Genomic DNA, 15,674 nt, shown 5'->3' with positions numbered 1-15,674 from the left:
TTAAGTCTATATACAAATTATGAACTAAACTCTAATTGCCTTGCTCACATAAAATAGTCCCTTTGAACCACAAGAATACATTTAAGCCAGTGAAATTACTTATGTGATCAATGTAAACAGAATTTGGCCCTACATTATTTTCAAATTTAAGAAAAATATCTAATGATAGATGCCAAGAGAGGGATAATTTTTCCTGCTGCAGCACAATACCATCCACAGCTGCAAACCAGAAAGGCTACACTTGGGTGTATGATCCCAACTAAAGCCTATATGGTTTAGTACAGTTTAAAGTATTAGCATTGCTTGGTACAAAACCAAATTCTTCCTGCTGATAAATTCAGATTTTCACTGGCTGAAGAGAATACAGTATTAGATCCCTCAGATTTTATTGGTCTGTGTAATGAAGACACATCAATTCTCAAAGGCAAAAGTCTCTTCACCACAAAGAGCTGTTTCTGCTGGGAAAACGGAATTGTAGGGTCACAGTTTTGCCCAATGTTTGGGATTTTGATGCCAGAATATTGCATTTGCTGATCAAAATTGCAAAGCCTGACCAGTTATAGGAAACGCTAAAATGTGAGGTTTTTCCATATATTTACATGTGACTCAAATAGCATACATATTTCTATTCATTTCATATACCGCTTAAATGCAAACACACACATGTAACGTATATAATTTCCTGTCTGTATGTTTCTATAGAATTTTATATCCATTTATATAGGATTCCAACAGAAAAACTGAGCCAGAGGTGGTGGGCCATAGGCTGTAGACTTGGAGGTAAGTATGTAGTGGAAAATACCACTCCAAGTGAGGAAAGGTAGCAAAACCAAGGTGGCATCATCCCTCCCTATGATGAGGTTTGGGGGGAGAAATAGGAAAGGTGGGGATGGAATGGGAGCATCCGCTATATGTGGATAACAACCCTACACTATTTCCATAGGAAATTCCTGTGGGAGTTAAATTCTGCTCCTTTAAGTGTCTGCACTGCTCCACTCCTTCTACCCATCTTGGGCAGAGAGGTAATGCACAGCCATAAATGGTGAGAAATTGGTAGATAGCATGGCTCCAGAATGAGCCTTGCTGTCAAGCAGGATTTATGAGGGATGGGGAACTATGAGGAGCAAGAAACAGCAGCACAGAGACTGGGCCTGAGAATATTGGGCTATCCAGACAGAGGAAAGCCATGCCTCATGCCCCTCTGTGTACCCACAACCCCTTCTCACACTGTGAAGATGATCCCCTCTGGGCAGGGGATACTTTGGCCCATTGTATTTAAAAATCCTTTTCTTAAGTAATTCACATGAAAATCTATCCAGCACTGACAACAACAAGAAATGTTTGGTACTTCTAGTTTTACAGAGGAAATTCACCATTTTTGTTCGAGCCGAGCACAGATCTTTACAGTACCACCCAGACTAGTACACAGGCTACAGTATACTTCCATTTCAGTACACCCAGGATTAAGATTAATACTAAATTCTTCACTTCACTTCTCTTCTCAACTCCTTTTTCCACAGGATCAGAGGTGCCCATGATTCTTCGCCACTCCTTCTAGTCCATGATATGGGTTCATAGGAGTTCTTGGAGTTCCAGTCTAAGTCTTTCCAGCATATCCTTGGTCCTCCATGTCCGTTCTTGCTGTCTTCTTCCACCCACTTTGTTGGTCATTCTTCTCCCATCCTTATCACACATCCAGCTCACCTCAAATGTGTGCTCACCAGCCTATCACTGAGAGTCCCAATTTCATCTCTCCCACCGCCCAATTCCTTTTATGTGCACTATTTACTCTCTGCTTGTCTGCCATTCTACTTGATATATTATTTTCTACTACCTGAATCTTCTTTTCTTCCATCTCCTTAAGACCAACTGTTTCCAAACCATAGCGTAAGCAGGGACAAACACACACAGCATACACTTTTCTTTTCAGTTTGTTACTTAATTGCCAGTCCAACAGTCCTTTTGCCACCTTTTTCATTGCCACCCATGTTCAATTTCAGTTCTCCAGATCGCTCTCTGATGGCACTAAGAATACTTTGCAAGCAAACAAATTCATTCTTCTGATTCAGCTTCTTTCCTGAAACTTCAATCAACAGGTCTTCTACCACCTTCTCTACTTGCATAACTTCAGTTTTTGTGTGTCTCTGCCTTTAAACCACGATCTTTAAAAACACAGATGCCCATTTTTATATCATATTTAGCAAATCCTCTTTTCAGCCATCAAGGCCAGATTGTGAGCATACATTTGTTTATTTTGCATCTCCACAGGCTCGGTTCTCCTACAAATTAACTCCGTAACTAAGATGAAGAGAAGTTGACTGAGCACACTGCCTTGTCACAATGCCACTGTCACCTCAGAACCCTCCGAAATTCCATGTATTGGTACCTACCACCTTAGCTCTCAAACCTTGATACAGTTCCTCAATCATCTCTACTTGTAGTCCCCTCCCATCCATCTCAATAATCCCATGGAACCTGCTTTTGCAAGATCAATTAATGTTACATAGAAGTTATGCCCTCCATTTATCATTCTATCAAACTTCTGTCTTATGGCAATTAGTAGTACTCCTTCACTTCCTAAAGCCATATTGTTCCTCTCCTATATTCTCCTCCTGCTTGAACCTCAACCTTGGCCTTCAAAACTCTCTCAAGGATTTTCAGAGGCTGACTTATCATGGTGATGCCCTGATAGGCATTTGGATTATTTGCACCACCCTTTCCCTTCTAAAGAAGCACAATCAATCCCATTCTCCAGTCAACTGGTATCCTAGCTTGATCTCAGCAAACACACAGTAATCTGTGAAACTGCTTTATTTCAGTATCTCCAACTGCTTGATCTTATTAACAGTATCTTGTCTTTGGCAGCTGCCTTACCATTCTTCATTTTATTCAGTGCTCCTTCTATCTCCTCTATAGAGATCCGTACCCCCAAAACTGTCACTAGTGTTTGCACTCACAACTCTCTTGTTTAACAATCTTTGGAATTACTTTTTCTTTTTAGGTTTAGTCACTGCACAATTCCCATTCTTCACACAAAGATTTCTTCAGATCTTGATTATCACTAAGTTTTAGCAACTTTAAATTAAACCTATGGCCAAAAACAAACAAACAAACAAAAAAACCTATCTAACCATATAGATCTCTTAGATTCCACTTGTATGATGACTGTTCATATACTTGATCTGAATACAAGATTAGCTTAATTGATATTAGTACAGGGAAGGCATCAAACTCCTTCACATTACTATTATCTAATTTTAAATATACATATTTTGAAAAAATTGCATTGACAATATATTTGTGCAACTTAAAACACTTCCAGTTATGAGACTAGAAAGAAAACAGGCTTGTTATTCTCATTACTGGTAACTCAAAGTTGTTTCAAAATTTGGAAACTTAAATTTCGCTTTATTTGTAAAGTTTAGTAGCACAGGCAGAAGCATCTTATACAGGAAATAGCTGTTTTGTTGTTGCTTACAAGCAATGTTTACACTAATAGTATGAAAATTATTCTAGTAACTTGCATGAAAACAGTATTCAATGAATATTGTATTTCTTTTGATTTTTTTTTATTGATTTTTTTTACTCCCATTTAAATTATGTTTTGGAAAACTGCTCTATTCTTGTTTAGATATTTTATGATCTGGCCAAAGGGGCCATCAGAATTGCTTCAATGTCTGAAGATAATTGTATTTCACCAAAATGAAGTAGTTCTGTATATCTAGACTTCTTAAACTAGAAAGGAGATGCATCTTCAGAGGTCAAACATTAAGCCAGAAAAATATTAGAGGTAATTGCTGGCTACCTTTGAAAGCTAAAGATTTGTAATACATAGTCTATGAATGACACTATTTAATTGACCAAGGACAAAATCCCTCAGAGTCTCCAAGCCTCTCCAGCCCTTCCAAAATCATTATGGGGCAAAGCCTCAGCTGGTATCAGTGGAGCATCACTGACTACAATGGAGCAACTCTGATTTACCCAAGCTGAGAATCTTCCCCTGCTGTGTGTAAATTTCAGTGACAGAATGGGTTGTTTCATCGTTAAAAGAGCACCCTCACCCTGAAACCTTCTAGCTGCTTTCTGGTATAATTTTACTAAAATTATACATTGCTCAAATCTTCACTCCTTTTTCCCAGTGCTTAAAAACAGACATTGTTTTCCATGTTTCTCCCCAGTGAATCATAACCAAGGCTCCAGTGCTTACCAAGCATCATGTGCTTAGATGGATGTCATACCAAAACCACACACATCCTGACTGTTAGATGAAAGTCTGCTTCAATTTGGTTCTAAATAATGTTTGCTAATTTAAAGCAATGTTTCAGTCCTGTGCGTTAAGCAGTTCAAAGGTAGTTACCCCACATTGTTCTCAACGATTTTTGAGTTGTATAACCTTTAAACGCTGCTGCTCTGTGTACTGGCACAGAACTGTGGTAATTCACACCCATCCTAGAGGAAAAGACTAACTCTGCCAACTGTTTAAGGAAAAGGGAAAAGAGAGGCCCAGTGAAGGGGACAGCTTTGCTTACACTGACTTCCAGCATGCAGTTCCTTAAGGCATGGATGCCAAAATGTTACTATATCTCCAACTGGAGAAATCACAAATATCCCAGAATCCCTTTGGCAGAAAAAGTTTTTACTTGAAATGGTTATACTATAAAAGTATATGGCACATAAAGAAAGAACAAGTTTCCACTTACACAGCTTTTTAATTTACTTTCCAAGATGTTCTTCCTTATACACGCACTATGCATTCTATGGCTAAAAGTAAACCAATGTCTATACCTTGACACAAGACTCAAACATTATATTAATGTTTTGACAGGAAGTTTCAACATCTTTCTTTGATAGTCAAATTGCTAACATACAGGGGGTTCCATTAAAGAGCCAGCATTTACTACCAGTTACAACAGTCACATGACATTACCACTGTTAGAAAAGAGAAACTATTGTAACTCTGTAATGCTGCACAAATGTTGACATTTCAATGGTTACTGCTGCACACACAATCTTTTGAGGGTTGAAAGAACCCAACTGCTTCTGTTATACATTATTTAAGGAATTCTGATCAACTGGTAGAAAATATCTTTCCACAGTGTTATTAATGCAGCTTGTATTCCCCCACCCTCTGCAAAATATACCTATTTACATACTTCACCTAAAACAGCCAGGTGAGGAAAGGAGCACCTCGGTGCCATTTCACTAATGAGTAAAACTGGGGGGGGAAAGTGTAACATTACCCTCGCTAATTAAGAGCCTTTAATTAAAAGAAAAATTAGATACATTGCACTTTAAATGCCAACGTAATTATCAGAAGTACCACTACAATCAGCTAATCTAAGCAAACATTCTTTGTGCCTGAATATAAAAATACAGCCAGGTCTACTTTGAATGGCTAGTGCCCATACACATTCCTGTTTTCCCTATCATGCTGCAAAGATTTTTTCCCCCTTAATTCTAAATATCTTTATTCTTCCCTGTCATTTCATTTCACAGCTTAGTAGTCAACCCTAAAAAGCAGGCAATTTACAGCAGTCTAGGAATTTGTGTTTTTTTGAAAGGATCACTACCCCACAGAATCTGATCAGATTAGGATTTTCAGAGAAGGGTATAGATTGTCTCATTTTATTTTGTTAGTGAACAATGTAATTTTTGATGTATATTCTTCCCTTGGGGAAAATCTGAAAATCCTGTTCTGTACTGCCCAATGCATCCAACCCAAAACTAATTAACTACGGATCTTCCACAACCGTTTTCTTGTAGTACCACTGTGGCAGTTGTGCCTCTTACCACATTTTCGGAGAGTGAGTTTATACTGGTGTACTCTTCCAGAAGTGCAGTTTGTGGTTCAAATGGATACTAAGATGGAGTTTAATTGTAGCCAGCAAATTTTCCATTTCTTCTCCAATTCAAAACCGTTTATAAGGAAAGAGGCAGGTGGGTCATTTTCATTTGTAGCATCAGGCAGGAAACACCACTCAGTAAAAGGCACCTAGGATTTTTAGGGGCTTGCCAGAAGCTTGTCCAGCAGTCAATAATTAAAAGTTACTTTTCCAGACTAGAACTTTGATTATCTTAGACTGCCAATCAGATTTTTCCTATCTTGAATGTCAAATTCACTTTGGAGATTTGACCATTACATTAGTGAACTGAGCCAAAAACAAAATATGGAATACAAAAAAGATGAGGCTAGAGGTAAGGATTAATGGAAGTTTGTGGAAGATGGATGTGTCCTTTTTACTGAATCAGAATTTTATGATTTCTACCCTCTATTACTTGTACTTTACACAGTTCTCCTGTGTTGTTGCCACTGGATGTCATTTTAGTGAACAGTGCATCTCTATGTAAACATGGAGTGTGAAAATACTGAGACGTGCATGTGTTTTCTGTCATGTATTTTCATATTACTTAGACACGCTCTAATGCAGTGGCTATTTCAGTTTATTTTTATCTATTCATTGAAACAAACAGCTCATTAGCTGTTTGGAATTATGATGTCTGATTGGATACTTAGATGTAAACCTCCTCTCCCTTGGGAATAATTTCACAGCAAAAATAGGAGAGATTACCATGAGTTGTAAAAAACAGTAAAGAGATTGTCAAATGGTGGCAATCTGTGCCATAAGAAAACACTTTCAGGAGGAATGAGGAGCTACCTATTCATGGTGAGTTACTATTCATAAAGAAACTATGTAAGAAATGCAGAATGCACAGAAGCTGAAATACAAATCTAAGATACAATAAATCAATAGAGACAATTCTGGATCCGAACTCCAGTTTCTCCATAAGAAATATTGTTTCTTTTGGGCCTGATCCTCTTCAGTAAGTGCTGGTAGACTGACAAAGGTTTTAAATGAATGCTTTGCTACATGTACTAACATTCCCATGTACAATAAGTAAAGCACAATGTCTCACTAGTTGATTAAATTACTGTATTGTTCCGAGTATAGGCCGCTCCTGATTATAAGCTGCACCCTTAAAGTTTGGTGCTATTTTAAAAAAAAAAATTTTTAACTTTTTTTAACTTAAAGAAAATATACACATTAGTAGAACAGAAAAACAGTATTTTATTTAATGAATAGGAAGACATGTACCAGTATTTTTAACACTTTTAACACTTTTGGTAGTCCTGCTTTTGACGGCATATGTTATATACTCAGAAACATTGAAAACTATTTTGTAGTTATACTGTAAATAAAGAAGGGAAAAGGAATGGACAACAAGGAGACTGATGGGAACAGTTCTCACCCTCTCCCCTGCACAACAATCAACAACATTAGCAAATGTTCTGAGGGTTAGGAATCATGGCCCCCCCCCCGAACTCATGCCCCATCCAACCCCCCACGTTCCTTGACACCTCCCCCCACCCCAGGGACCCCTGCCCCATCCAACCACCCCTTCTCTCTGTCCCCTGACAGACCCTGGAACCCTTGCCCCTGACTGCCTCCCACCCCCCCATCCATCCCCTGATCCTTTCTAACTGCCCCACCAGGACCCTTGCCCCTATTCAATCCCCCTGTTCCCTGCCCTCTGACCCCCCCAACCCTTATCCACCCCGCACCCCGAACTCCCCTGCCCTCTCTCCAACACCCCCTCCCTGCCCCCTTACTGTGCTGCCTGGATGTGGCTGGCGGCACTACAGTCTGGCCGCGGCTGGAGCCAGGAGCCCCGGGATGCTGGGCCGGGGCAGGAGTCACGCGGCCGGAGCCCGGAGCTGGAGGATGTGGCGGGAGCCGGACGGCCAGAGCCAGGTAGCTGGCCAGCCAGAGTAGGGCGGCCGGGAAGGGATGCGGGGCCAGGGCCGGGGGACGCGGGGACGGGGACAGGCAATGCGGCGCCGGGCGACGCGCGGCCGGCGGCAGGGGACGCGCGGCCAGCGCCAGGCGACGCGAGGCCAGGCAGGGCCGGCCAGAGAATTCCGGGGGCCCGGGGTCTTCGGCGGGGGGGGGCCCTTCCATTCTGGGACCTGCCGCCGAAGTGCCCCGAAGACCCGCCGCGGGGCGCCCCCGCCGCCGAATTACCACCGAAGCGGGACCTGCCGCTGAAGTGCAGCCCGGTCTTCGGCGGTAATTCGGCGGCAAGAGGCCCCGCCGCGGGTCTTCGGGGCACTTCGGCGGCGGGTCCTGGAACGGAAGGGCCCCCTGCCGCTGAATTACCGCCGAAGACCGGGCTGTACTTCGGCAGCGGGTCCCGCTTGGGCAGTAACTCGTCAGTGGGGGGTCCGTGCGCCCGGGCGCGGAGGCACCCCCCCCCCCGCAGGCGAAGACCAGGAGCAGAAGAAGCTCCTGCGCCCGGCCCCGCAAGAGTTTTCTGGGCCCCCCGGAGCGAGTGAAGGACACCGCTCCAGGAGCCCCAAAAAACTCTCGTGGGGGCCCCTGCTGGGCCTGGGGGCAAATTGCCCCCTTTGCCCCCCCCTCTGGGCGGCCCTGAGGCTGGGGCCGGCGGAGGCGGGTACACAGGGCTGGAGCCGGGCGGCAGAGGAGGCGGGGACATGGCCGGCGGAGGCAGGTACGCGGGCCTGGGGCCAGAGCCGGGCGGCGGGGACGTGGCCGGGGCTGGAGCCGGGCGGCGTGAGGCCAGGGCCAGCGGAGGCGGGTACGCGGGGCCGGGCGAGGCGGGGACACAGCTGGGGCAGCCCAGAGCCCTCTGAGTCCCGGCCGCGGCTGGGATTTAAAGGGCTCTGGGCTCCCCGCCGCGGCGGGCAGCCCAGAGCCCTCTGATTCCCCGCCGCGGCTGGGATTTAAAGGGCTCTGGGCTCCCCGCCGCGGCGGGCAGCCCAGAGCGCTCTGATTCCCGGCCGCGGCTGGGATTTAAAGCGCTCTGGGCTCCCCGCCGCGGCGGGGAGCCCAGAGCCCTCTGATTCCCCGCCGCGGCTGGGATTTAAAGCGCTCTGGGCTCCCCGCCGTGGCGGGCAGCCCAGAGCGCTCTGATTCCCGGCCGCGGCTGGGATTTGAAGTATTTTTATTGTTTTTTTTTTCAAGTTCCTGATTATAGGCCGCACCCCTAATTTAAAGACTTAAATTAGGGGGAAAAAGTGCGGCCTATACTCGGGACAATACGGTATTTTGCTTTCTGTTGATTCTTGTGCAGCATGGTTAGAGATTCTCTAGGACATACACATATCCACACACCATAACATTACAGTATTACGCCAAAATTAATTTATTTGGAAGGAGCTTCAGAAATGATGAGTGCGACCAGGTTTGCTGAAGTAACTGCAATTAAAAAGTCTATCTTGACAAAGAGTCTATCTGGAAAGGAAGCTCCCAGTCTACTCATTCAAAAGGTAACGGAAGAGTTTGCAAGAGGATTTAGTTTTAGGCCTTGGATAGAATTTGATGTTGTAGGGGTGTACTGCTCGCTTTCCACTATAAAAAGGGGACCAAAAAGCAGCTCCGGTCTGAATCTTGATCACTTCCTTAACCATGAATGGTACCATCGCATGGCATTTCAATATCATCACATCAGTGAGGAAAAGTGTCTGAATACAGTAGGTCATTGTGACAGTTGCAGATGGCTTCCTGAAATGTAGCACCTCTCCAGGAGAGTACCCATACCCATAAGCCTGTTACTTAGACTGCATCCAGATGGAAGTCAACAGTTGGCCATGACTTTCATCTCTCTGAGCCAGGAGAATTAATATTAAGCCTTGAAGAATGTGTGCCAATCTCTGGCCAACCACAATGAAGAGAAACACTTCCTGGTCATCTATCCTGAGACATTACACAAGTGGTTTCCTTATCCTAATTTGCTATGAAATGGTCTGTAATTGAGGGCCCATTTCTGGAAAAAAGCTAAAATTTGGTCTGGTTCTGCGTCCTCTCCACTGCTTTAAGCTATTGTTCGAAGGATGGCAGGACCTGCAGTTTGTCCCGAGTGTGTGCAGTAAACTAGAAAAATGCACAAAGCAAGATTTTCTGCAAGGTGGAAAGTCCAAAAAACAGAGGGCAGAACATTTCAAAAGCATCAGAGGTAAATAAAACAAACATCTGAAGAGAAAGGAAGCTATATACTCTGTCTTTACAAGAGACACATCAGCTGCATTCATGTTTGAATACTACAGAAGAGCTATTTTTAAAAGGTAGTTAAAATTACATATATTCAAACAGAATTCTTCTGTTCAAAAATCAATATAAGTACTGGAGGCAGTAAGCATAGACATAAAGTTACTGGAGCGGACCGAGAGCCAAGAGAACTTGGTTCCATTTTGGGCTCAGAGGCAAACAATACGACAATCACCATAATATCCAGCTGCCATAGACTTCTGAACAGATGCTGTTGGAGGCACTCAACAATTAGTGCCCTGCCTGAGACAACACAAGCTTAGAGGCAGTGCACTAGTTGCCAGGATGGTTGTGCTCAAGTGATGGCTTCCTGAGCACATGCCAGACTAGTACATGTATGAGGGTGCTCAACTGAATGTCCTCTCAATGGACAAGTCACTTACTCGCTCTGTGCCTCAATTTCTCCATGTATAAAATTATACCAGCCTCCTAGGTATGTAGTGAGGTTTAATTCATTAATGTTTATAACGTGCTTTGGATGGCTTGGCAAGAATGACCTATAGAAGGGCAAAGTATTCTAAAGAAGGATGGGGATGAAGTTTTGCCTGAAATGTCTAGTTATCACATGAATCGTAGGGCTGGAAGGAACCTCAAGAGTTCATCTACTCCAGTCCCCTGCACTCATGGCAGGACTAAGTATTATCTAGACCAGGGGTGTGCGGCCCGCGGAGCTCTTCCCTGCGGCCCGCGGAGCTCCCCAGGGGAGCTCCGCAGGGGCCCCCAAGAGAAGAGTGGAGGCTCCCGCCTCCGCCCCTCTCCTGGAGCCTCAGCGTCTCCAGCGGGGCCCCTGAGCCCCGCCCCGCTCAGAGACGCGTGGTGAGGGGGCGGGGCTGGGAGCTCCAACGGGGCCTGAGCCCCGCCCCGCTCAGAGCGGCGTGGGGAGGGGGCGGGGCAACTGCCTCCGCTCGGCGTGGAGCTCACAGCCCCGCCCCCTCACCACGCGGCTCTAAGCGGGACGGAGCTCAGGCCTCGCCGGAGACGCGCTCGGGTAAGGGGGGGGGAAAGCGGGACCCGCCGGGCCCGGGCCCGGGGAGGGAAGCGGGACCCGCCGGGGCCGGGCCGGGGGAAGGGAAGCGGGACCTGCCGGGGCCGGGCCGGGGGAAGGGAAGCGGGACCTGCCGGGGCCAGGCTGGGGGGGGGGGGAAGGGAAGCGAGACCTGCCGGGCCGTGGGGGGGGGGGAAGGGAAGCGAGACCCGCCGGGCCCGGGGGGGGGGGGGGGGAGCGGGACCCGCCGGGGCCGGGCCGGGGGAAGGGAAGCGGGACCCGCCGGGGCCGGGCCGTGGGGGGGGGCGGGAAGGGAAGCGAGACCTGCCGGGCCGGGGGGTGGGGGAGGGAAGCGGGACCCGCCGGGGCCGGGCTGGGGGGGGGGGAAGGGAAGCGGGACCCGCCGGGGCTGGGCCGGGCCGGGGGGCATGGGCGGCAGGTTATATACTTGTGTGGGGCCCGGGCCCCAGCAATATTCAGGGCTGGGCGCCCTGCTCCAGCAATAGTTGGAGCTGGGTCTCTTCCCACCCCTCCCCCCCCCCGGTCCTGCCTGGATCGGCCCCGGCCACCGCAGGTCTCCCCCCGCCGCCGCGACCCTGCCTGGAGCAGGTCCCAGCCCCCGCCTGCCACCCCCCCCTCCGCGTGTTCCCCCCCCTCCGCCGCGTTGTGTTGCGTCCCTGCCTGACAGAACGCAGCAAGCCTCTCCCCTGCCTGCTGCCCGGAGGGCTCCCAGCAGATTTGCTGTCTGCTGCCGCAGGGTCCTAGTGCCTGCCCTCCGCCAGTACTGGCAAGACAGGCTGCCCTTACCCTGAGCCTCTCCAACCCCAAACCCTCATCCCCAGCCAGAGCCCTCATTCCCCCCGCACCCTAATCCTCAGCCCCAGCCCTGAGCACCCCCACATCATGAACCCCTCATCCCCCTGCACCCTAATCCTCAGCCCCAGCCAGAGCCCTCATCCCCCCACACCCTAATCCTCTGCCCCAGCCCTGAGCGCCCCCACATCATGAACCCCTCATCCCCCCACACCCTAATCCTCTGCCCCAGCCCTGAGCCCCCTCGCATCATGAACCCCTCATCCACAGCCCTCACCCCACAGCCCAACCCTCTTCCCTAGCCCTGAGCCCCCTCCTGCATCATGTACCCCTCACCCTCAGCCCCACAGCCCTCACCCCTGCACTCCCTCCTATCCCCAAACTCCGTCCCAAAGCCTGCACCCCCACCCCCTGCCGCAGCCTGGAGCCTGCATCGAGCACAGAGCCTGCATCCAGACCCCCTCCCCCACCCAAACTCCCTCCCAGAGCCTTAGGCAGTAAATCTAAGTGCGTGTTTTGTCCTTTGAGTGAGGTGCATTACTGAGTGTATATATTTATTAAAACTGCGCGCGCTTAGGGGAGGAGGTGGAGAAGAGACAGGGCAGGGGCGGGGCCTCATGGAAGGGGTGGATTGGGGGTGGGGCCAGGGGCAGCAAGGGGGCGTGTCAGTGATGCGGCCCTCGGGCCAATGCACTAGTCCTCATGCGGCCCTCGGGGTCATTTGAGTTTGAGACCCCTGATCTAGACCATCCCTGACAGGTGTGTGTCTAACTCTACAAGGGAAGAAAATCCGAATGTTCTAGTGGCACGCAGGAAGAGTAACGAGAGGCAGAACAGCAGTTAGAAGCTCTGAGGGGTACTGGAGAGTTCCCCAGGAACAGCTGTAAAATGATGCATCTGTACACAAATGCAATGCCTCACAAATACCTTCGGCAGGTATTTCCTCTTGCATTCTACCAGTCATGTGCTGGATTATGGGCAGTCTTTCATAATTCAGCCATGTTAAAATCCTTTTGAAGTCTTACTCTTGGCTTATGCAACAGACGTTTTACCCCAAATCACTGGAAATTACTGTAAAACAACTTATGATCACACAGAGAAAACTGTTGGCTAATCCAAGGAAGCAAGTTTACATATAAAATACACACAGCAGTGCTGTGTCTGATTGCAGTAAAATTAGCTGCATGAGTTTGAGTTCCACATTGCCAAGACAGGAGGTATGTTAATCTGTTCTAGAGGTGCTGGGAACTCTGGTGTGGTAAGCTGCTGTTGATGAAGACGGAGAGTGGAATTCTGTACAATGCTGTTAATGGACACCAAAAACAGTGATTATTTCTCTCATTAATATTTTCCTAGGCTATGTCTATACTAGCACCTTTGTCAGTAAAATTTATGTCACTCAGGGGTGTGAAAAAAACCAACCCCATACCAATATAAAAGTCTGACTGACAGAAGCACAGGTGTGGACAGAGCTATTTCGGTGGGGGAGACTCTCCTGCTGACACAGCTACCTCCACTCGTGGAGGAGGTTTAATTGTGTTGATGGGAGAGCTCTCTCCCCTCGGCATAAAGCAGCTACACAAGTGCGCTTGCATCGGTACAGCTGCGCTGCTGTAAGCTCGCTAGTGTAGACACAGCCTTAATTACGCTAGTTTGATCTAAAATTTCTCTAACATGGCCATTGTTAACCCTCACACAACCACTTATAAAAATGTCATGCACCGAGATAGTGAGCTTGCACTACTCGGTTTATGGGCCCACTCCCTTAGCAGACAGAATGCCTTTTCCAGTCTATGGGAGCTTATTCAGTTCTTAAGCAGGTAAAACACTGCAGGACTAAGCCCCTTTTTGTCCCAATCTTTGTGGAAACATATATTATGGATAGTCAAAAGGTAACAACAAACAGGACTTGGCAAATTTATTAAACAAGAACTTGATCATGAATAGGAAAGCAGGTGTATGAAAACCATGGCCACTAACTGCCTTTGAAGTACTAAATCTGGTAAAACTGTGCAAAATTTATTGGCGGTAGATTATAGCGATTCTTATCTCCACCTAAAACTGACAGTTCTTACAACACAGAAAAATAGCTCTGAACTATCCAGTTCTTAGCAGGTACAATCTCTATTCACCAGATGTGCGAGTCGCAGTAGTTGGTGTGAACAAGAGAGAGCTCAGAAAGTATGTATGCCTTATGGACAGAGATTTAAAAGATAGCCCTAAAAGAACAGGCTATATATATACTAAAATGTATTTTTAAAAGCAACTGGTTCTGTAGCCTATGAGCTCTCTCTGGCCATCTCATAAAATAAAGAATAAGCTTTTCCTAAAATGTGATAAAATCTGTTCAATATTAAGATCACACATTTATTCCAAAACTAGAAACTGAAGGACTGTATGTATCACACTGATATAGAACCAAACATGAGAGTAAAAGATTCTTTTTTACCTCATATACTAGGCTAATTGTTATATGTGACTTCCAATGAAAACTGAATTACTGAAGGACTATGGAAACATTCAGTAACACAAAAAGGCTTTGTCTGGATTTTGTAAGACTCTCCACAGCAACGATGTAAGTAAACATTGAAAAAGAAAAAGCAAATTGGTCACCATACTCATACCTGCAGTAGCCACACTGGCAGAGTATTCTGTGTTTAGTGCTCACATGGTGTAGTAGCAAAGGATGTCTCAACCCTACAACAAATGTCTTAATAGAGAAACCTCTGAGTTTCATAAACTTCTTGGTCAGAATAACCAGCAAAGAGTCCTGTGGCACCTTATAGACTCACAGACGTATTGGAGCATGAGCTTTCGTGGGTGAATACCCACTTCATCGGATGTATTCACCCACGAAAGCTCATGCTCCAATAGGTCTGTTAGTCTATAAGGTGCCACAGGACTTTTTGCTGCTTTTTCAGATCCAGACTAACACGGCTACACCTCTGATACTTGGTCAGAATAGCAGAACTCCAGCAAAAACAAAAAAAGTGTTTATTAAGTGATCAATTTCTTTTCATTGCTTGGATTTTAGTTTTGAGTAAAATATGATAATCCATATGAGTGCTGAAAATGTTTTTGACTGGCAGCCTGTGACAATATGATTCAGGAAGTTTCATGCCTTATCACTACTAATAATAAAACAAACAAGCAATAAGTTGTGCACATACAGCTTACACGTTCAGGCTGTGGACACAGTTTCTATAGACTGACTCCAAAGGCAGGATTGTGGCAGGAACCCATGAATTAACTTTAACTTCACTTTAATATTTGACTCGTCCATTACTAACAGTAACCGTACATCTGTACCACATTAAAGAATACCTGAAGCAATCATTAATGTGTGTTCTGTTTTCTCATTTCTCAGACTTTCCCCAGACAGTTTAGGAAAAGTTTTTATCAAGATACACAGAGTTAATCACACATATCCCATTATTTATCACAGGTATTCTGCACTCAACTCCCAAACCAATGCAAGCAAACACAGTTACTCAATAGCTGATGAAATGGGCAAGCATAATCCAATTCCTGAACATTATTCCTGAATAATAAGCAAATTTGGTATGCAGGAATGCAAGTTTCCTATGCATATAATAGTGTCTGCTACATTTAGAAACTATAATTTACATGAGGGAATGAGAGGACTCTAAGTTGCAGAATTCACTTACAGCACAGTAGGAAATATACAGGACGGTTCAATTTCTATCAAGTATTATGGGAGCAGGTATCTCTCTAAACTATTCTGCACTGAGGCAACTAGAAAGAACAAGATTCAAACAAAATTTCCACTGAGAAAAGTGATCAAATAATTG

The 15,674-nt window shown here is 46.1% G+C and overlaps 1 protein-coding gene across 3 annotated transcripts in view; it reads right to left on the bottom strand.

Annotated features, from left to right (window-relative positions):
* The window catches only part of VGLL4 (vestigial like family member 4), a 165,357-nt gene that overhangs the window by 21,148 nt on the left and 128,535 nt on the right, over positions 1-15,674 (bottom strand). The gene's annotated exons all lie outside the window — the stretch shown is intronic.

This window comes from Mauremys mutica, chromosome 7 (genome assembly GCF_020497125.1).
Source record: "Mauremys mutica isolate MM-2020 ecotype Southern chromosome 7, ASM2049712v1, whole genome shotgun sequence".
NCBI classification, from domain to species: domain Eukaryota; kingdom Metazoa; phylum Chordata; order Testudines; family Geoemydidae; genus Mauremys; species Mauremys mutica.
This window is presented reverse-complemented; position numbering and strand designations above follow the sequence as displayed.